This window comes from Xenopus tropicalis, chromosome 4 (genome assembly GCF_000004195.4).
Source record: "Xenopus tropicalis strain Nigerian chromosome 4, UCB_Xtro_10.0, whole genome shotgun sequence".
NCBI lineage: Eukaryota > Metazoa > Chordata > Amphibia > Anura > Pipidae > Xenopus > Xenopus tropicalis.
In genome coordinates, this window is record NC_030680.2 from 33447512 (window position 1) to 33471695 (window position 24184).

A 24184-nucleotide genomic window follows, 5' to 3' on the forward strand; every position below is an offset into this window, starting at 1 on the left:
CGAAGAGGTGCAACATACCCATCCTCTACCTAACCTTCCATGAAGGACCTCTTTGGTTGAACATGAGATCCCTTGCAAAGGGACCTAACCCCTTAGAGAGCCAGCAAGGACATAGATAATAAAATAATAACATTGCATTTTACTTGTATCCCGTTTCTCTCTTCTCTTTACCAAACGTCCTTCTTCTTCACTTTCTCTTTATCTTTTCCTTCATCTTCTTTTGCCCAAAATGACCTAAAAAATATGAAGGAATTGTTTACACAGTGCACTCAACTTCTCAATACATTAGCCCTATGGCAGTTAAAATCCAGTTTCACCAGATCATAGTGCATGCAGCATCCCATGACAACATAGAAGGAAAATATTAACTTTAAAACCAAGAAATGTGCCTTTTTGTTGGATGTCCTAATTTCAAATGTCTCACCTAGGAAATAAAAAGGCTTTGCTTTGCCCATGTAACTCCGCTTAAATACAAACTTACTTATCTCACTGCTGCACATAGGTAGTTCAACAAACTATTTCTCCTATTTGTTGAAAAATGTTTATCCCAACTGCAAATTTAGTCAATAAAATTAAAATTAGCCCCAAAATGACAAAAGTTGTTATAAAGAGCAGTCATAAAATCAGTGTACAAAATCTTCGTAAATTTACAAGAAAGATGCAAAGATTTCACCCTATAAACATGACAATCGCCTTTTTAAATTTGCAACTTACTTGTTTCACTCTCTTTCTCTCCTTTGCTGGTTTTAAACTAATTTTGCTCTCTTCTCTACCAAATATTCTACCTCTTGGTAGAACTATATAACTCCCAGCTTCTCTTTCTCCACTTTCAGCTGCTGCTGAACAAATATACAACGGACATGTGTAAAATCCTAAAAACATATTAAATTAAAGTTAAACTCACAAACGCCAAAAAATTGCGCCCATCGGGAGTCCTTTTATAAACAGCATCGGATCCTTGCTTGCTTGTCAGTCTCCTTATGCGATCTGCAGTATTCGCTTTGGTCCTGGTTTGCAAGTCTCTCCGTTCGCGTTCCCCCTTTGGCGTCTCTCTACACCGCTTCGCCGACTGGCTTCCTCTGAGCAATCGCATAAGGAGACTGAAAAGCAAGCAAGGATCCGACGCTGTTAAAAAAGGACTCCCAATGGGCGCAATGTTTATGGCGTTTGTGAGTTTAACTTTTAATATGTTTTTGAATAAAGTTTAGGATTTTACACATGTCCGCTGTATATTTGTTCAGCAGCAGCAGCTGAGAAAGAGAAGCTGGGAGTTATAGTTCTACCAAGAGGGAATTTGTTACAAGCTCCAAGACCATAGTGCTGGTCTGTAAGTATATGCACAATTGGTTGGGGATAAAAGGAAGTCACGGAAGAGTGTGAAATATGGAAATTCACCTATTTAAATAGACACGAACTTTAAAACACTTTGCAGTGGATTGTACTTCCCAAAAAAGTGAAGTAAATTAGGTAGTGGTGTTCACAAGATTTGTTTTGGATATAAAAACGTTTGGAGGGGTGATTATCAATATTATATTACACTATTTTTTTTTTTTTTTATCCCATAAGACCTCATCTGGGAAGTCTGCACCAGAGGAGGGCGCTCCAGAGTTAAGTATTATTGTTTAAACCGAAGCACGAGGTAATCTGGAGTGGGTTATACATTTCATTCACACTAAAAAAAATCATTTTGTTTCACTCAGAAACCATACACTAAGCAATACTCTATAAACTAGATCATTGAGATATACTCACAACTCATTACACTGAACTACAACTCAATAAACCAGAAAATTAAGGTAAACTCCATAACCAATACACCTGAGAAATACTCTATAAACCAGATTGTGAAGAATATACTCCCAAAATCACACTCACTGAACCAAACAATGAGCTACACTCACTGAACTTGACCACTGAGATACACTCACTGAACTAGAACACTGAGCTACACACACTGAACAAGAACATTGAGTTACACTCACTGAACTCGAACACTGAGCTACACTCACTGAACCAGAACAATGAGCTACACTCACTGAACAAGAACACTGAGCTACACTCACTGAACTTGACAACTGAGATACACTCACTGAACAAGAACACTGAGTTACACTCACTGAACTCGAACACTGAGCTACACTCACTGAACCAGAACACTGAGCTACACTCACTGAACCAGAACACTGAGCTACACTCACTGAACCAGAACACTGAGCTACACTCACTGAACCAGAACACTGAGCTACACTCACTGAACAAGAACACTGAGTTACACTCACTGAACAGAACACTGACTTACACTCAATGAACAAGTCCACTGAGCTACACTCAATGAAAAAGACCACTGAGTTACACTCATTGAACCAGAACAATGAGCTACACTCACTGAACTTGACCACTGAGTTACACTCACTGAACTCGAACACTGAGCTACACTCAATGAACAAGACCACTGAGTTACACTCATTGAACCAGAACAATGAACTACACTCACTGAACAAGACCACTGAGCTTCACTCATTGAACCAGAACAATGAGCTACACTCACTGAACAAGACCACTGAGTTACACTCATTGAACAAGACAACAGAGCATCACTCACTGAACAAGACCACTGAGTTACACTCACTGAACAAGATCACTGAGTTACACTCACTGAACCAGATCACAAAGTTACACTCACTGAAAGAGATCACTGAGTTACACTCACTGAACAAGACCACTGAGTTACACTCATTGAACAAGAACAATGAGCTACACTTACTCACTGAACAAGACCACTGAGTTACACTCACTGAACAAGACCACTGAGCTACACTCACTGAACCAGATCACTGAGTTACACTCAATGAAGAAGACCACGGAGCATTACTCACTGATCCAGACCACTGAGTTACACTAATTGAACCATCCATCTATCTATCTTAGTATCTATATCCATATCCAGGGTTGGACTGGGAGGTGTCGGGCTCACAGGTGCCGCTGCCTTAGGGACACCTAATTGAAACTTACCTTAAGCGCATCAGGGGAGGAGACCAGTGGCTCAGGGGATTGCCCAGAGATTACCGGGTCAGGGGAGGGTCCCTGCGCCCCAGTCCAACCCTGCCCATACCTATATATAGTGTGTATTTATTCTATCTATATACATTAGCATATACATGTAATAGGACAATTAAATTGCTAAAGACCAGAAGCACTCCTGTACCCTTTCTCAGTTGGGGGTTACATGTTCAACCAAAGAGGTGCAACATACCCATCCTCTACCTAACCTTCCATGAAGGACCTCTTTGGTTGAACATGAGATCCCTTGCAAAGGGACCTAACCCCTTAGAGAGCCAGCAAGGACATAGATAATAAAATAATAACATTGCATTTTACTTGTATCCCGTTTCTCTCTTCTCTTAACCAAACGTCCTTCTTCTTCTTCACTTTCTCTTCATCTTTTCCTTCATCTTCTTTGCCCCAAAATGACCTAAAAAATATGAAGGAATTGTTTACACAGTGCACTCAACTTCTCAATACATTAGCCCTATGGCAGTTAAAATCCAGTTTCACCAGATCATAGTGCATGCAGCATCCCATGACAACATAGAAGGAAAATATTAACTTTAAAACCAAGAAATGTGCCTTTTTGTTGGATTTCCTAATTTCAAATGTCTCACCTAGGAAATAAAAAGGCTTTGCTTTGCCCATGTAACTCCGCTTAAATACAAACTTACTTATCTCACTGCTGCACATAGGTAGTTCAACAAACTATTTCTCCTATTTGTTGAAAAATGTTTATCCCAACTGCAAATTTAGTCAATAAAATTAAAATTAGCCCCAAAATGACAAAAGTTGTTATAAAGAGCAGTCATAAAATCAGTGTACAAAATCTTCGTAAATTTACAAGAAAGATGCAAAGATTTCACCCTATAAACATGACAATCGCCTTTTTAAATTTGCAACTTACTTGTTTCACTCTCTTTCTCTCCTTTGCTGGTTTTAAACTAATTTTGCTCTCTTCTCTACCAAATATTCTACCTCTTGGTAGAACTATATAACTCCTAGCTTCTCTTTCTCCACTTTCAGCTGCTGCTGAACAAATATACAACGGACATGTGTAAAATCCTAAAAACATATCAAATTAAAGTTAAACTCAAAAACGCCAAAAATTGCGCCCATCGGGAGTCCTTTTATAAACAGCATCGGATCCTTGCTTGCTTGTCAGTCTCCTTATGCGATCTGCAGTATTCGCTTTGGTCCTGGTTTGCAAGTCTCTCCGTTCGCGTTCCCCCTTTGGCGTCTCTCTACACCGCTGACAGCAAGCAAGGATCTGACGCTGTTAAAAAAGGTACTCCCCAATGGGCGCAATTTTATGGCAATTTGTGAGTTAACTTTTAATAATGTTTTTAGAATAAAGTTTTAGGATTTTATACATGTCCGCTGTATATTTGTTCAAGCAGCAGCTGAAAGTGGAGAAAGAGAAGCTGGGAGTATAGTTCTACCAAGAAGGGAATTTGTTACAAGCTCCAAGACCACAGTGCTGGTCTGTAAGTATATGCACAATTGGTTGAGGATAAAGAGTCATGGAAGAGTGTGAAATATGGAAATTCACCTATTTAATAGAACCTTTGCAGTGGATTGGACTTATGTGTTTTCCCAAAAAGTGAAGTAATTTGGTAGTGGTGTTCACAACAAGATTTGTTTTGGATATAAAACGTTTGGAGGGGTGATTAACAATATTATATTACACTATATATATTTTTTTTATTTTATCCATAAGACCTCATCTGGGAAGTCTGCACAGAGGAGGGCGCTCCAGAGTTAAGTATTATTGTTTAAACCGAAGCACAAGGTATCTGGAGTGGGTTATACATTTCATTCACACTAAAAAAATCATTTTGTTTCACTCTAGAAACCATACCACTAAGCAATACTCTATAAACTAGATCATTGAGATATACTCCACAACTCATTACACTGAACTACACTCATAACCAGAAAATTAAGGTAAACTCCATAAACCATACACCTGAGAAATACTCTATAAACGCAGATTGTGAAGATATACTCCACAAATCAGACCAATCAGCTACACTCAAAACCAGATCATTCAGATACACTCCATAAAATATAACACTGTCCTACACCTAATAAACCAGAAAATTAAGGTACACTCCATAAACCATACCATCAGGTACACTCCACAAACGAGCTCATTGAGAATACTGCATAAACTATGCACTGACTATACTCCATTTACCCAGATCATTGAGATACACCCTATAAACCATATACTGCATACACTCTATAAAACAAATAAAGTTGAGCAACACTCCAAAAACGATAGAACTGAGCAATACTCACACTGAACCAGACCACTGAGCTACTCCACAAACCATACTACTAAGCAAAGCTCTGTAAACCAGATAATTGAGCTACACTCCAAAAACTACACCACTGACCTACACTCCATTAACAAGACCATTAAACTACATTTCAAAATCCAGATCAATGAGCTACAGTAACTGAACAAGACCATTGAGCTACATTTACTGAACAAGACCCCTAAGCTGCACTCCATGATTCAGATCGTTCAGCTACACTCCATAAACCAGACCACATAGCAACACTTTGTAAACCAGGCCAATGAGCAACACTCCATAAGCTAGACCACTAATCTACACTCCTAAAACCAAACCACTGAGCAACACTCCATAAACAATACCACTGAGCAACACTACATAAACAATACCACTGAGCAACACTCTGTAAACCAGACGATTGAGCTATTCTACAAAAATCAGACCATATATATATATATACATACCTGTGTATATATATATATATATATATATATATATATATATATATTATATATATAGACAGAGCATAGAGTGGGAGCACACCAATAAGTTTTCTAGCGATACCTGGGTCCCTGCGGCCCAGCGGCCCAGTCCAACCCCCCCCTTGCCCATATCTATATATATTGTGTATTTATTCTATCCTATATACATTAGCATATACATGTAATAGGACAATTAAATTGCTAAAGACCCAGAAGCACTCTGTACCCTTTCGCAGTTGGGGGTTACATGTTCAACCAAGAGTGCAACATACCCATCCCTCTACCTAAACTTCCATGAAGGACCTCTTTGTTGAACATGAGATCCCTTGCAAGGGACCTAACCCCTTAGAGACCCTAGCAAGGACATAGATAATAAAATAATAACATTGCATTTTACTTGTATCCCGTTTCTCTCTTCTCTTTTACCAAACGTCCTTCTCTTCTCTTCACTTTCTCTTCATCTTTTCCTATCATCTTCTTTTGCCCAAAATGACCTAAAAAATAGGTGACAAGCAAGCAAGGATCTGACGCTGTTAAAAAAAGGACTCCCAATGGGCGCAATTTTTATGGATTTGTGAGTTTAACTTTAATATGTTTAGAATAAAGTTTTAGGATTTTACACATGTCCGCTGTATATTTGTTCAGCAGCAGCTGAAAGTGGAGAAAGAGAAGCTGGGAGTTATAGTTCTACCAAGAGGGAATTTGTTACAAGCTCCAAGACCACAGTGCTGGTCTGTAAGTATATGCACAATTGGTTGAGGATAAAAGGAAGTCACGGAAGAGTGTGAAATATGGAAATTCACCTATTTAAATAGACACTTTGCAGTGGATTGGACTTATGTGTTTTCCCAAAAAAGTGAAGTAAATTTGGTAGTGGTGTTCACAAGATTTGTTTTGGATATAAAAACGTTTGGAGGGGTGATTATCAATATTATATTACACTATATATATTTTTTTTAAATTTTATCCCATAAGACCTCATCTGGGAAGTCTGCACAGAGGAGGGCGCTCCAGAGTTAAGTATTATTGTTTAAACCGAAGCACAAGGTATCTGGAGTGGGTTATACATTTCATTCACACTAAAAAATCATTTTGTTTCACTCTAGAAACCATACCACTAAGCAATACTCTATAAACTAGATCATTGAGATATACTCCACAACTCATTACACTGAACTACACTCAATAAACCAGAAAATTAAGGTAAACTCCATAAACCATACACCTGAGAAATACTCTATAAACCAGATTGTGAAGATATACTCCACAAATCAGACCAATCAGCTACACTCCAAAAACCAGATCATTCAGATACACTCCATAAAATATAACACTGTCCTACACCTAATAAACCAGAAAATTAAGGTACACTCCATAAACCATACCACTCAGGTACACTCCACAAACCAGCTCATTGAGAAATACTCCATAAACTATGCCACTGACCTATACTCCATTTACCAGATCATTGAGATACACCCTATAAACCATATAACTGCAGTACACTCTGTAAAACAAATAAAGTTGAGCAACACTCCAAAAACGATAGAACTGAGCAATACTCACACTGAACCAGACCACTGAGCTACTCCACAAACCATACTACTAAGCAAAGCTCTGTAAACCAGATAATTGAGCTACACTCCAAAAACTACACCACTGACCTACACTCCATTAACAAGACCATTAAACTACATTTCAAAATCCAGACCACTGAGCTACAGTAACTGAACAAGACCATTGAGCTACATTCACTGAACAAGACCCCTAAGCTGCACTCCATGATTCAGATCGTTCAGCTACACTCCATAAACCAGACCACATAGCAACGCTTTGTAAACCAGGCCAATGAGCAACACTCCATAAGCTAGACATCTAATCTACACTCCTAAAACCAAACCACTGAGCAACACTCCATAAACAATACCACTGAGCAACACTCTGTAAACCAGACAATTGAGCTATTCTACAAAAATCAGACCACTCCCATTTTTACTAATACCACGCGCCCCCACTGTGGTGTGCATGTAATGCATATTCAACAGTGCTAGATCAACCATAACAAGTCCATAAAATACAGTCATGTTCATAACCTGTCACATTTGGCGTCATGATTATTCAAATTGGTCATATTAAAGTGACAGTTTAAATCAATATAGATCAGCCTACCACACACTGCAGTTAGTGGTAGACGTGGAAGTGCTGGGTTATTTTATTAATAACATTATGCATACACACATATATATATATATATATATATAGCCATTAAGCTTGCACTCACGATAATAAATCTTTATACACACCTGGGTGGCAGTCCTAAAGTTCAACCGGATCAACATTCTTCAAAGCAGGAACCACTTCACACGGGACTTATAATTCACAAATGATATTTCATTAAAGAATAACAGCCGAAATGTCAGCTTTGTTATTGTTTAATAAATACTATTTGTGATTTAGAAGTCCAGTTGAAGTGGTTCCTGCTTTGAAGAAATATATACACACACACACACATATATATATATATATATATATACATACGCAGATTCAGCACTCCTAAGCGTGGTCAAAAGACCCAGGTGCTACCAATTAAGCATTAAAAATAAAAAATCTAGTGAGTATTGGTGCACACCGGGAATCGTTTAAAAAATAGCTTTTAATGTAGTAAATACATTACAAGACAGGCCTGTCCTGTAATGTATTTACTACAATAAAAGCTATTTTTTAAACTATTCCCGGTGTGCACCAATACTCACTAGATTTTATATATATATATATATATATATATACATACATACATACATACAGGCTATAGGACCCGTTATCCAGAATGCTCGGGACCGAGGGTATCCGGATAAGGGGTCTTTCTGTACTTTGGATCTTCATACCTTAAGTCTACTAAAAAATCAATAAAACAGTAATTAAACCCAATAGGATTGTTTTGGCTCTAATAAGGATTATTTATATCTTAGTTGGGATCAAGTACAAGGTGCTGTTTTATTTCTACAGAGAAAAAGGAAATCAGTTTAAAATTCTGAACTATTTGATTAAAATGGAGTCTATGGGAGACAGGCCTCTCCGTAATTCGGAGCTTTCTGGATAACGGGGTTTCCTGATAAGGGATCCTATACCTTCTATATATATATATATATATATATATATATAGACAGAGCATAGAGTGGGAGCACACCAATAAGTTTCTAGCGATACCTGGGTGCCAGAGCCGAAGTAATCAAATAGCAGAAAACAGTGTCGGGCACTCACAGGATTTAACGATCGATTGCTTGAAATCGATCGTGAAATCGTGTGAGTGCCGACACTGTTTCCTGCTAGCTATATATATATATATATATATAATGACTGTGTAATATATTGATGTCATGATTATTCTAAATTGGTCATATTAAAGTGACAGTTTAAATCAATATACCATAGATCAGCCTACCACACACTGCAGGTGTAGTGGTAGATGTGGAAGTGCTGGGTTATTTTATTAATAACATTATATACACACACACACATATATATAGCCACTAACAATAAGTCTATATATAGTCCCAGCAAAGGTAGCAGCACTCACGGGACTTCAAAGCAGCATCAACAGAAAAAAAAAAAAAGTTTTACAAAACGTATTGTAGCATGGTTTTTTATTTATCCGATGTCTCATTTCCAAACAGGAACTTTCTTCAGGGAAAAAAAAAAACCATGCTACAATATGTTTTGTAAAACTTTTATTTTTTCTGTTGATGCTGCTTTGAAGTCCCGTGAGTGCTGGCATACTCACATCAAATAATTCATCTAAAGTAGCTTTTTGTACAATTGTAATTTATAAGCAATTAATAAGAAAGCAGATCCAGCTCACCTATCAGTTACATGCTGGCCATTTGCTGCAACCAGAAACCCATCCTACAGATTGCTAAATTAAAATGGAGATAACTGCCATTGCGATCTGCTAGCCACTACCAAGCTTATGAGAAGGAGGGGTATATAGGCATGGGGTATATATATATATATAATAATGTCAAAACAGTGTATACTCAAATAATACCAAATAAGTGCTATTGCCATTCTTCTAGCCAGTACCAATATTATGAAAAGGAATTATGAAAAGTTTATTTCCGATGGCCATTACAGTGAATGGAAATAGTGCTTCCTAGAAATAATTGCACGCTGCAAGAAATCTTGATTTTAAAACTATATAAATATCATGCTGAATCAATCATATATTGAACGTTTTTTTTCAGCCCATACTACAATAAATAAAATGTCAATACAGCGTAAACTCACAATTTCTATTCTGCCGAGCTAATCTGTAGCGCTCCTGTGAGATGCCATGAACCTCCACCGATGGCTGACAGGTCCAGTTCGCTATCTCCGTCCGGAGATCCAACCTTAACCTGAAGTTAAATTTGATGGTTTTGCGTGTTTATTTCTATGCTGCTATGTGCCCATGATAAGAAAACATTTCCATGCCATTTCCATCAGAGCAGACGTTTCCCTCTCGCCAGAAGCAACTTGTGACAGAAAAAGCCGCCACACCTGACTTAACGGTGACGTGACGTAACTCGTCTTACCAATCAATAGTAAGGCAGGGGGCGTGGCTTCTGTGACAGCGCGCTAACTACATTGACGCAGGTGGATCGTCACAATGTTTGAGTACTGGGTTGCTATGGTAGCGGCTAAGTTCCTACGCTTGGAAGGGACCTTCTTGACGTCACGGTCATGTGATAATACCAAATGACCGCTCATTGCGCATGCCCCATTATTGCGCGGGAAATTTAAACACCCAGACGTCCTAATTGCTGCTACTAGCAGAGTCAGTGGGGGTATCCCTGTGCCTTTGATTTTCTGGGGGGGTATCCCTGTGCCTCTGATTTTCTGGGGGGTATCCCTGTGCCTGATTTTCTGGGGGGTATCCCTGTGCCTTTGATTTTCTGGGGGTATCCCTGTGCCTCCTCTGATTTTCTGGGGGGTATCCCTGTGCCTCTGATTTTCTGGGGGGGGTATCCCTGTGCCTCTGATTTTCTGGGGGTATCCCTGTGCCTCTGATTTTCTGGGGGGTATCCCTGTGCCTCTGATTTTCTGGGGGGTATCCCTGTGCCTCTGATTTTCTGGGGGGTATCCCTGTGCCTTTGATTTTCTGGGGGGTATCCTGTGCCTTTGATTTTCTGGGGGGTATCACTGTGCCTCTGATTTTCTGGGGGGGGGGTATCCCTGTGCCTCTGATTTTCTGGGGGTATCCCTGTGCCTATGATTTTCTGGGGGGTATCCCTGTGCCTTGATTTTCTGGGGGGTATCCCTGTGCCTTTGATTTTCTGGGGGGGGGGTATCCCTGTGCCTCCTGATTTTCTGGGGGTATTCCCTGTGCCTCTGATTTTCTGGGGGGTATCCCTGTGCCTTTGATTTTTCTGGGGGGGTTATCCCCGTGCCTCTGATTTTCTGGGGGGGTATCCCTGTGCCTTTGATTTTCTGGGGGGTATCACTGTGCCTTTGATTTTCTGGGGGGGGTATCCCTGTGCCTTTGATTTTCTGCGGGGGGGTATCGCCTGTGCCTTTGATTTTCTGGGGGGTATCCCTGTGCCTTTGATTTTCTGGGCGGGTATCCTGTGCCTTTGATTTTGGGGGTATCCCTGTGCCTTGAATTTTCTGGGGGGTATCACTGTGCCTTTGATTTTCGGGGGGGTATCCCTGTGCCTTTGATTTTCTGGGGGTTATCACTGTGCCTTTGATTTTCTGGGGGTATCACTGTGCCTTTTGATTTTCTGGGGGGGTTATCCCTGTGCCTTTGATTTTCTGGGGGGTATCACTGTGCCTCCTGATTTTCTGGGGGGGTATCCCTGTATCCTGTATCCCTGTCCCCAGTAATGATATCAATTATGATTGTAGGGAGCTAAATAAAATTTTCAAAACCTTTCTTGTTTTTATCTTTGTACCACATTCAGGCCACCAACCGGATGGGGGAACTCTACCCGGCGTTTTGCAGAATCCGCTATTGGTGCCCCTCCTGAGAGGAAGAAACAGTAACAAGGACTGAGTTAGTGGGTGAGGAAAGTTCAACTTTGTCTCCTGCACCCATTCCTGCTCGAATGCACAGGTATCGCCAGCGATCCACCTCACCACTGGACCTGCTCTTTCCTTGCCTTGAATTCACCAAATCAAATATATGCTGCATGCAACCTTGTAAAAGATTTACATTCCCAGTTCTCTGACCTGAGGATGCAGAGGGATATATAATATAATGACTTGCATACTCTACACCTTAGTGTTGCACAAAACTAATGGTTTCTGCTATCGCCAGACCTAAGTGCTAAGACTTGAAGCACATGAGGCATTTTATGTTGCATATTTCCAGAGATAAAACATACATTGTCCATACACAAAGCTGCCATAAAATGCCCCATGAACCATTACCCTAAGGATGTAATATAGCATTCCAATTGTTCATGTGCAGTAATAACACAATTAATCATGTTGACGAGTACACCATTTACAAGCCAATGAAATGTACTGTATTGTAATGTAACTGTACTGAGCACTTCCTTAGAGGCAGCCTTATATAGAGAATCACTGTGCACCTTTTTGGAATTGTCAGTCCCATTTGCCTGTAAGAAATTATTAGATTAGATTTAGAGCCAAACATAATTATATTATTTATATATTTAAGTAGAGAGTGGCCATGAATTAAAACCTTTCAATGTTAGCTTAAATGGAAACTATTCTATTCAAAAGAATTATTGTAGGCGGTGTATTTGCTTTAAAAGAATGCATAGGTTATAGTGATGCACGGATTAGAAATCTTCAGACCATCCCTAACCAGCCCCTACTCACCTGATTCGACTCAAGGTTGAGAAAGGACATGCAGAGGATGCCGAGCATGACCTTCCCTTCAGCTGATATCTGATTTGGTGTCAGAGTAGGGGTGGGCACCCCCCCAGTGATTGTAATCACTTACAGGAGCACCATCCTGGGGTATAATGTAAGGAGAAAGCCGAAACAGCCCTGGGTAGCTGCAAAAGAGTGATCCTCTTCCTTCTCTAGTGTATTTTCGGAATCCCGGGGCCGGCGCATACACAGTGGAGTAAAGAAGAGAGGAGAAAGAAGAGGATCACTCTCTCACAACTACCCCAGGCTGGTGTGGTTTTCTCCTAACAGGAGCATTAACCCAGGGCCTGGGTATAAGGTAAGCGATTACAATCACTGGGGGGGGGGAGTGCCTAACAATTTGGCACTCCAGTGATTGTACCTTTTCTTCTCCTATAAGAGTTAAGTTATAGGGGGCCCAGCCATAGGGCACAAATTAAAAGTTCTCTGCATTGCAGTGATATCCCATTTTCCAACCCGAACCTGTCCAGACCAAACCTTGAGTTTGGACCACTCCATGCCTCTCTGATAAGTTTAGCATGGAAAATTCCCCACAGCACATTTACACAATATTACAGAGAATATTACAGAATTCTGTACAGCAGTATTCACTGAAGGTAATGTGACTGGTAATTTCTAAGAATAATCTGGTTGGAAATTCTGGTTGAATGCGTCTGACTGAATCTAATGAGTTTATGATGTATTGGTCCTTATAAGTTGTTATTGACCAGATAGAGCTTCCCCAAGCAACCTTGTTGATTTGACTGACTTCTAGCAGATGGGATCTACAACTTAGCCAATATGGTTGCCCAACTGAACAGTGATCCAAACTATCAGGCGTTGGGTGAAATAGACAGATTATCTGTATAGTTAGCCATATAGACCACTCTAGCTGTTACAGAACAAAGCTGTTCTGCAAGTTTTTCCCAACCAAGGGGAAAGTACAATGTTATTTTGCATTACTGCTCTATCTGCCTCTGCCTTTTGGAAATAGGTTTTTGAATTGGGCTTTGGTGATCGATATAGTTAATAGTGTATAGGAACAATGTTATTAAGGATGGACTAACCAGAAAATCCATGCTACCAAATATAGGAACTCCATTGTTCATAGTAGTTGGTAGCTGTGGGTTATGGCAGAGATCCCAGACTTTAATACCACATTCAAATGTAGAAAGAGGGAGACGCACAAGCTTTAAAGGAGTTTCTGGGGGTTGGCAAATTAGGGCATTTATTAACCCCATGTGGACTGCCAGTGTGGAGAAGGAACAATTGTGTCTTTATGCCTCCATGCCAGGAATTCAAAAGAAGCTCTTGCTTTTGAGGCCATATAAAAAGGGGGTGGAGAGTGAAAGTTGCTTGGGAGCTAGTACCTGGGGATCACTGGGCTCGAAATAAATGGTGTTTTCCAGTCCATTTAACTATCTTTAGCCTAAAATGTACTCTTTAGTGTTTAGCCATGACAAGGCGCCATCCATAACAGAAAACAGGATATCACTGAGAGAAATTGCACTTTATTTAATCTTTAGCAGAAGATTGGGCTATTTCCAAAGTATTAAAGCCAAAGTATTTCTTAGTGGCATGAATGGCATATTTTGGCCTTGGGTCCACCTCTGCCCAGCAGGCCTATATGAGCACAGACTGTTTTTGTACTTGTATATGCCACATTAAAGTTTGAAATTGTTACAGCCTTTTCAGTTTTTTTGCTTCTTTTAAATTCCTCACCTTATTCCATGAAATACGCATGTGGTAGTCGTTTAATGCTAACTAGAATTTTATAGCTTCTACTGGGCATTCTGTAGGTTTTGTATGTTTCATTTATATATATATATATATATATATATATATTCATAATCGCAAACTACAAAATAGCTTGAAATTGCTGACTTAAGATATTTTTAAAGGGGTTGTTCACTTTTAAATGAACTTTTAGTATAACATAGACATAGTTATTTAGATTTTTGTTCAGCAGCTATCTGGTTGCCTAGGGTCTTGTTTACCTTAGCAACTAGGCAGCAGTTTGAATGAGAGACAGGAATATGAATAGGAGAGGGTCTGAATAGAAAGATAAGAAATAAAAGGTATCGATAAGCTCACAGAAGAATAGTTTCTTTTTGCTTCTGGGGTCAGTGACCCCCATTTGCAAGCTGGAAAGTTGTAGTAAAGGAAAGCAAACAATTTAAAATGTATTACAAATAAATAATGAAGACCAGTTGCAGAGTTGCTAGCAATAGAGCATTCTATAATATACTAAAAATTAACTTAAGGGTAAACCACCCCTTTTGTGACAATAGCAACCCTATACATTCTATCTGTATATATTTCTTATAAAGAATTTACTGCCATTAAGAAAATTTGAGACCTTTGCACTATAAGGTGCTCTTTGTTTAGACGAGGGTTTTATGCAGCACTTAAATTTGTGTTTGCTCATGTGCCTTCTGTTCACTACAGTTTGGGCAGCTTTGCCAAAGCAATGAAATGATGTAGGGCTTTCTCCCATCGGACACTATACTAAACATGGAACCTTTAGAAGGCAGTTGATGAGCAAATATAGTGGCAATTTGTTATGTTTGATGCTTGTTTAATTGTACAGTGTCAGTACGACTGCTTATGTACCATAGTATGTAAAATCCATGGCACTGGCTGTATATGTGCCATAGATATGTTTGCATTCCTTTCTAGGCTATATGCAAAATGTGCTATTGCTTTTTTTGGCTTAAATTATAGCCCCTCACCTAGTCCTGTAGTATATATGGTGGTCAGACTGTCCCTTCTCTGGATCTGATAGGCTGAATATATTGCTTAAGGTGGTCATACACATTACAATTACGATTGGTCGCAGGGAGGATCGTTCTTATCCTCCACTAACGGTCAGAGCTGAATCCTCAGATATGGAGGTAGAAACAATGGGAATTCTACCCCAATCTGACGATTCAGCCCTAAACGCTTGCCTTTGCTCAGGCGCCTGATCGATGAGATGGCCGATATCCAAGGCTTTTGCGATAATGGCCGCCTTGTCAGTCCATCATACATGCACCGAATATCATATGAAACCTTGTTTGCTATGGTATCAGTGCTTGTATGGCCAGCTTTACACAGTTCTCCAGCCCATCAGGTGTTCGCTCTGCCCTCCCAGCTTGGTGTGACTTTTGCTCTTAGTGCCAGTAAAAGACTGTCAGAGTTGGCATAGCTATGTACTATGGGACTGAGGTTTTGAAAAAGAACAAAGCTGAGCATGCATTAAAAAAAAAAAAAAAAAGACTGTATCTCTTTAAAGCTTCGTTAGAGGAGGGGGTGGTGATGGAACATTCTTGTAAATACTCCGTGTAAACTGACTATTCCAAAATGTGTTTTTCCATTGTGTATTCATTAAAGCTCACAGGGATTGTGTGTGATTGAAAACAAAGAGATTTCATGTTCATCTTTACACCCTGGTGGCACAAACCATATGCAATAAAAAGGGAATACAGACCACTAAAGTAAATTCAACCACACAAAACCGGCAAATTATCATTTTGCAAGGATGTAACTGATTTGGTAACTGCATCTTCATTGTAAAGAGCATTATTCTAATTAAAGAAAGACTCCAAACTGGTTGCATTTGCCTTTATTAAAAATAAATTGCATAGAAGTGAAAAATAAGCAGCAATAGTAAGACATAACTCCTTGGTCCGGAAACATGACCACGTACTTCCGATAGCTCGGCTTTGGAATTTAGCATTCGGTTTTCTGGATCTGTGGGGAGCTGGCATACAATAAATAGACATGTGATTTTAGAGATATTTAGGCACTCGTGTTTTACTCAGAGTGGATATTTAGAGCAAGTTTGCTAGAGTCTGAGACTTAGGGCTCTGGCACACGGGGAGATTAGTCGCCCGCAACAAATCTACCTTGTCACGGGCGACTAATCTCCCCGAACTAGACAGTATTAGTTAGACAGTATTCCTGTCATCAAGCAAGCAACACGACACGACAAAATAATAGCATTTATTCTGTACAAGTGCATGATCGGAATGTCACTATTGTCATTATTAGTTTTCTGGCTGGCAAAAAGAGTTCAGCAAATGCACAACAATTGGATATTAAATATATATATCGATTCTGCCAACTGGGACAAGGTACGGTTGAGATATAAGTGAAATTGGATAAGATTTGGAGAGGGAAAGTGAAAGATCCTCTTCAGCTGCAGGTGGGTCTAGCAAGAATGGGGTTGAAAAAAGGTTCACCTTTAGCTCCAGGGCCTGGAACACACAGTGGGCACTCAAAAATAATTTGCAGCACAGTTCTGTTTCTGTTTTAAAGGCATCCACTAATTCTAAAATTGCATGTGAGATTTACCCAGTTCTATCTGCGCCTCTCTCGGCAAAATTCTCAAAGCAAAGTAAAAGGGCTAAATGTTTTGAAATGAATTCTTGCCTATGCTACTTTAGCAGCTACATTTCAGCTGAAGCACTTATGCCTACCCGTCCCAGAGACATAAAGAGTTAAACCTCCACTTAAGCCTAATCTTCTGCCGTGGGCACAAAATGCGCATTCAAACGAAAATGGGAGTTTGCTTGTGTCATGCAAGCAATTCTCCATCAGTTTTCCTGCGGTTACTTATATTAAGGCTCTGCATATACAGTAAAACCCACTTTTTATATTTTTCAGAGGACCGGGAAAAAATTGTGTAAAAATGGGGAAAATGTAAAATCAGGGAAATGTGTTAAAGCAGCTTATTCTTTTAAAAGGATAGAAGCACAGGGGCCAAATGTACTTTTGAAATACAATATTTACTGTGTTAATAACAAGGGTTACACACCAACTGACTGATAAACCCCCACTGCTGCCAAGGTACAGGGGTTGGTAGTGGCACTGTACTTGAAATGACTAACAAAGATGGCTATTGCAAAATAACTTACATACTAATTGTATGTAATTCATTTTTTGACCATGCCATATTAATTTTTATGTTACAAATGGGCAGCCATCATGCAAAAAAAAGCCTATATTTAAAGATACTGGTATCAGCGGCATAACTAGTGCACCACAGCCACCCCTTCCCCAGTCTGTCCCTCCTGCCGGAACATGTGCCGCACACTTACTTTCACCTTCGGGCCTCACACATTACACCATGTATTTGTGTTAAAGGAAAAAGAAAGTCAAAGTCACTTGGGGGTGCCAAAATGTTAGGCACCCCCAAGTGACTTTGACCACCTACCTTTTACCCCGGGCTGGTGCCCCTGTGAGGAGGGAACAGCACCAGCCCGGGGTAGCTGCCGGCGCTTGCCTCTGCCTGATTCGCTGCGCGCGCATGCGCAGTAGAGTGAAAAGCCGAACTTAAACTTTAAAGTCGGCTTTTCACTCTACTGCGCATGCGCCCACCGCTGGCATTCCAGAAACGGAAGCCGGAATTAGGAAACGATCCGCTCCAGGTGCCCCGGGCTGGTGCTGTTTTCTCCTAACAGGGGCACCAGCCCGGGGTACGAGGTAAGCGGTTAAAGTCACTTGGGGGTGCCTAACATTTTGGCACCCCCAAGTGATTTTACCTTTCGTTTCCCTTTAAAAGCCACTCCTTGCAGTTCTGTACAGTTGCGCTCGATGCTGCTCAGCCCTTTAGGCCTTCTGTTTGGAATTGAGTGCAGTGCGTCAATTGACACCATGGTGCTTGGGGTTTTACTGTCACCCGTGAAGGTGTGTCACACAGTGCCCTGCATTAGTTGTTGGGTTGGGTGCTAGTGCACCCTTTGACACCAGGAGTGACACCAACCAGAACATTTTTATTGCATTTCCATCCAATTTATACATTTTTCTGCATCAGCTGCATTGTAGGTAAAAGTCCAAAATAGCAGTTTACACCCTGCACCTGTGGGTCGTAAATGCCCCCTGTTATGTTCCCACCTATACACATATAACGTAAATAGCAGGTTCTGTGCAGTTTGATGCCCTGTTCCATTATTTAGTTACGGAGAAAAGAAATGTGTGACTGTTTTGCATATTTGTGTTTCTCCAGCTCTCCATATTAACATGTCTCTCTTTTCTCTCCCAGGGCCCCGGGCCCCATACAAAATGGGACAACATTTTCCTTTCATAACTCCGGCAATTGGTCCTCTCAGTTCCCAAAGGGTTACAGAGCGTTGCTGAAAGAACACCGTTGGAAACGAGCCCCTGCCTCCCCTCATGTTGTGGGCATTCATGTCAAAATGAAAAGACATTTTTGGGAAAGCAGTAAAATTTCTCATTTCAGCATTTGTTATGTTGTCTTTGTACTATTTGCAATGAAATATAGGGTTTCAACGATTTGCAAATCCGGTATCCGATATCCGGTAAGGAGATCCCATTGATCCAAAGGCTTCACGGCTAGGGCAAGTAGTTGTTATGGGTCATTTCACTTATCCAGACACTGACGGGAGTAATGGGGTTGCCAAGTCTGTAAATACGCTAAATGCCAACTTTTTATTAGTGAGTTCAGAAACCTGTTGGAAAAGATGCAGCTGTGTATCCTGTAATAATCCCAGCTTTCTCTCCAGCACCAGTGCAGCTGAGCATTTACAGAACAGTGAGCAGAACATGGGCTCCTATGAGATTATGTTGCACAGGCAACTTGTATAAGAAGTGACAGAGACACTAAACCTTAGAGGTTCCTCTGAAAGGGACATTAAATCCCAGTAGATCAGCGCTAAGGTTTTCACTCTTTTATCAGCTAAAGCCAAAGAGGCTGACATGAAGCCTCCTTTTATTTTCTCCAGTACTCAATCTGTTTGGGATTGGGCACATTCATATCTTCCTATTCAAACACTGGGAACTACTGACCTCTCATTGCCATTTCTCCTATACAGAGGCCTATGATGGGCTACAGACACAAAGGAACTCATAAAACATGTAGTGGAAGCGCATAAAAATAGAAAAACAAAAATATATATACCGTATATACTCGAGCACCAATAATGTTCTGAAAAAGGCACCCTCGACTTATACTCGAGTATATAAGGTAATGCGTTCTGCGTTCACTCGCAGGCCCCCCCCCCCCCCGCGCGCGCGTCACGCCGGGCCGGCACAAACACGTCGCTCTTTGTGTGGGTGTGCCGAGTGTGCGGCTGTAGGGTACGCACGGTGTGCGCAGAGTGTGCGCATTGAACATGGGCAGGTAGGGAAAGTTTTGGAAATGGGATGTCCTTACAGTGTCTACATGATAGTGCCTTGTGCTGAAGAGAGCATCCTATGGGAATATCTGGGCAGACCCACATAGATACTGTGCGCAGGTGTGTTAAAAGAAATGGATGCCTAGGCTTATACTCGAGTTAAATAAGCTTTTCCACTTTTCTTAGGTAAAATTAGGTACCTCGGCTTATATTCGAGTATAAACGGTAGTGCAATGCGTATTTAAACAGCCATATTAAAAATCATTAGTGCAATGTGCAAAATATGGATAAAAAAGTGTAAAGTGTGGTAAGTATCCGCCACCGTTTGGTAAGCTAGAACACTCAGCAGACCCAAGTTTCAACATGCCAAAATACCAATAGAAACGGATTTGATTGAAGCAACGGGCGAGTCCTCAAGCGGTTATAAATCGAGAGAAAGCAGAAAAAAGCATAATAACGTTTATTAAATATAAAACCCTGCACAACACAGACTACTCACAAAATTGTGATGTTCAAACGGACGTATCAAAAGGAGCTCAACGCGTTTCACGTGATTACCGTCACGTTTCCTCAGGAGCCAAATAAGAACTGGAGTCTCACCATCTATATGGCTATCAAACTTAGGGCAAAGTAACAGCACTGTAGAATGATGCCACAGTGCAAAAGAGAGAACGTCATTCGTGTGTAATTAAATCAGTAAAGAGTAAAATGTAACCGTATGACTCGAAAGTTACAAAATGGTATATGACAAATACGCACCATGGTAAGAGAACTCATAAAATATGAGGACAGAGATGAATCAGACTACACTACTTGTGTTATTGCATAGATGTAATGACTGCATACAGGGCACCAAGTGTATCATTATAGGTGCACTCATAGTAAATAAAATTATATGGAGACTAACTATGAAAATACTAAAAGGGTAAGTAAAATATAAAAAGTTCAAATATATCACATGTAATTTATTTATTTATTTTTTTAAACGAAATTGCCGCTAAATCAATATCAACATTCAGACCATGAGGCTCTAATGTGCTCAATTTAAATCCAGAATGTCTCCCGTTGTCGCGGTTTGATAAAACGATCCCCACCTCTAATATTGGAAGGGATCTGTTCAAGCCCCGTAAAAACTAGTCCTGTGGGACACAATTGTGTGTCTCCTTAAAGCACCGGGACACCCCATGATTAGTCTTACCCGCCTTTATATTTCGTATGTGCTCACTGATCCTGATCCCTCCGCTCTTATAGTCCCCCCTACATACAATTCCATGCATGGACAGAGCAGACGGTAAACAATATAGATGGAACGACAGTTAATAAAATCTTTTGCTATGGGTATACCTTCTACATTAAATTTCTTAAGAGCACGTGCTCCATTTTTTCTTACCACACTTATATGTCCCCTTCAGCTCCAAGGTATTACTAGATCTTTTCTCCCGGCCCCATACCTTAGAGCAGGGGTCGGGAACCTTTTTGGCTGAGAGAGAGCCATAAACACCACATATCTTAAAATGTAATTCCGTGAGAGCCATACAATATGTTTGGCCACAGATGCTGCGGGGCAAGGTAGGGTGGGTCCCAAGGACGCCGGATGCGATGCAGAGGAGGGCGTGGCCTGCGCTTGGCGGATAGAAGACGTGTTCTAAGGCTTAGAACACGTCTTCTATCCGCCGAGTGCAGGCCACGCCCCGGTTATTTTTTTTATGAAAGATTTGGCAGCGAGCCAGATGCAGCCACCAAAAGAGCCACATCTGATTCGCAAGCCATAGGTTCCCTACCCCTGCCTTAGAGGGTGCTAGCATATTATTTAATGTTTTAGACTTCTTTAAATGAACCTGCGGTTTAATCTCAATAAGTTCTCCCAACTCTGGGTCAGCTGATAAAACATTCCAATCTCTCCGTATGATATTTTTGATGTTATAAGCAGCTGTATTATATTTAGTATAAAGGTTAAACTTATAAGGAGTCGGTTTAGATTTAGATTTATCTCTGGATGAGACTGACCTTTGCAACATTGTTTAAAACCTAACAACCAGGAGTTCAGCAAATGCTGCTTTCAATAGCAGATAACTTTTAAAGCACAAAAAATGTTTAATAAATTCATATTGGAAAGTGGCTTAGAATTATGTTTTCTTTTATTAGGCAAAATACTATTTTTGGCATGGCTGACTAATATATAACTATACACTTCATAAAAAAAAACCATATACTGTATCAAAAAGCAGGAATTTTTGAGCACAGTGATAAAAATGGGAAACTGTTGGCGCTCCTGTCTAAAGAAACTTCTCCCATATGGCCATCCCAGCTATAAAACTATCTAGCGGGGAAACTGTCTCCTCGCCAAAAGATATTGACAAAAGGTAGAATACGACTGAGTTGTACACCTCTAAGCTACAAACCTCCCCAAATAAAATAAACAACTATCTTGAGGACACTGACCTCCCCAGCTTAGACTGGGAGACTTCCCAACAATTAGTCTCCAATATTAGCCTGCCTGAGGCTGAAACAGCATGTTAAACTAAGGTGAGAGCAATGTACCCCCCCCCCCCACCAGTGGCTAAGGTAAGGACCAATAACAAGATTTCTGGCCCCTTCCCAATTAGTAGGGGAATGAGACAGGGATGCCCCCTTTCCCCCCTATTATGGAACCTATAGCCAGTCACATTAAACATGCCCTGACAAATAAGGCCCTATGCCTGAGATAATCTCAATGTATGCAGATGACACACTGTACCTTGCTAGCCCAGATCAAGCCTTACCATTAGCACTAAACATAATCAACACACATACTAATTACTTGGGCCTGAAAATAAACTGGTCTAAATCTGCGATCTTCCCGACTGACACTCCCCCATCAAGTTTCCCAACCCATTTACAGGGTTTACAATGGGTAGACACCTTCAAGTATTTGGGGGTTTGGATCCATACTGATCTAAATTCACTGAACTGAAAGGGATTCTGTCATGATTTTTATGGTAAACTCTACCATTTAATATTTTATTCTTGAACCAACAAATGTATTTTTAGCTGTAATATTGGTGTGTAGGCGCCATCTCAGTGCATTGTGCCTGAGTCTGAGCTTTCAGAAGGAGCCAGCGCTACACATCAGAACTGCTTTCAGATAAAGGGCACATCAAACTTTTTTATCTATACTGTATATGAATGCAAAACAGATTATAGCAATAAAGTCTCTGGTGAGGCCTACCCTAAACTCCTAGGAATAAATGATAGAGAAAGCCATGTCTCTGGGAGAAAAGCTTGTCCCTGAAAATTTGAGCTATGGATTGGCATTGACCCTGAAGTGCGAACACTATGTAATCAATACCCCCTTCAGAATATGATTTTTTTTCCCTCTTATTTGCTGTTTAACTGTTTTGGCTTCCAGGGCACTTAAAGGAGAAGGAAAGGTTAAGTCAATTGGGGGTGCCAAAATGTTAGGCACCCCCAAGTGACATAAATCGCCTACCTTTTACCCCGGGCTGGTAGGGCCTGTTAGGAGAGAACAGCAGGGGTACCTGCAGCGCTTCCTGCTTCCTTCTTCGCGTGCGCGCGCATGCGCAGTAGAGTGAATAGTGGAACTTTAACTATAAAGTCGGCTTTTCACTCTACTGCACATGCGATTGTCCTCGGAATTTGCGGCACAGCGAAGGCGGAAGGAGGAAGCGCTACAGGTACCCCGGGCTGGTGCTGTTCTCTCCTAACAGGGGCACCAGCCCGGGGTACAAGGTAAGCGCTTAAAGTCACTTGGGGGTGCCTAACATTTTGGCACCCCCAAGTAACTTAGCCTTTCTTTCTCCTTTAAACCCTTTTTTTGTCTTTACTGCTTGCCTTTAACATGACAGGAAATGGGTGGGTAATAAGCACATTGGGGTGCAATTGGGAAGTCTTGTATACAGTCAGAGCTCTTCCCCCCCCTCCACCCATTTTTTCTGCATGCAGTTAGACGGTGCCTCTATACAAGGTACCTTATCGACACTAGGTGCGACTAACACTCCCAGTCTCTGTGGTGACATGAAATGGTTGATTTGGCTGAAAACGCACAGCTTTGTTGCTGTGAACACCAGTGCAGATGGGAGTTTTCCTCTTAAATTCACTGTAACTTCTAATAGGTTTAGAGCAGTTGGAAACATGAAAGGAAATTGCCCTGGGTGACTGCAGTTTTACATTTACATTTTGTACCATTGTTTGTGGAAATCTCTAAAGCAAGTAAATACTAGATAATTGCATAGCACTGTCAGTAACAGAGGAATCACTAGCGCCACATCAGTGTCGGACTGAGATGCCAGGGTCCACCAGAAAATCCTGGACAATGGGCCCACTTTCTAAGCCATTATTCCTCCTCTCCTCCCTCAACCTTGTTATTATCCTAGTATCT

The 24184-nt window shown here is 40.7% G+C and overlaps 1 long non-coding RNA gene across 1 annotated transcript; it reads left to right on the forward strand.

The window, feature by feature from the left end:
• The first annotated feature begins 11784 nt into the window (after positions 1–11784).
• LOC116410347 lies at positions 11785–18915 on the forward strand. Its single transcript, XR_004222311.1, has 2 exons — positions 11785–11869; positions 18714–18915. It is a non-coding gene; the product is annotated as an uncharacterized LOC116410347 (long non-coding RNA).
• The last annotated feature ends 5269 nt before the right edge of the window (positions 18916–24184 follow it).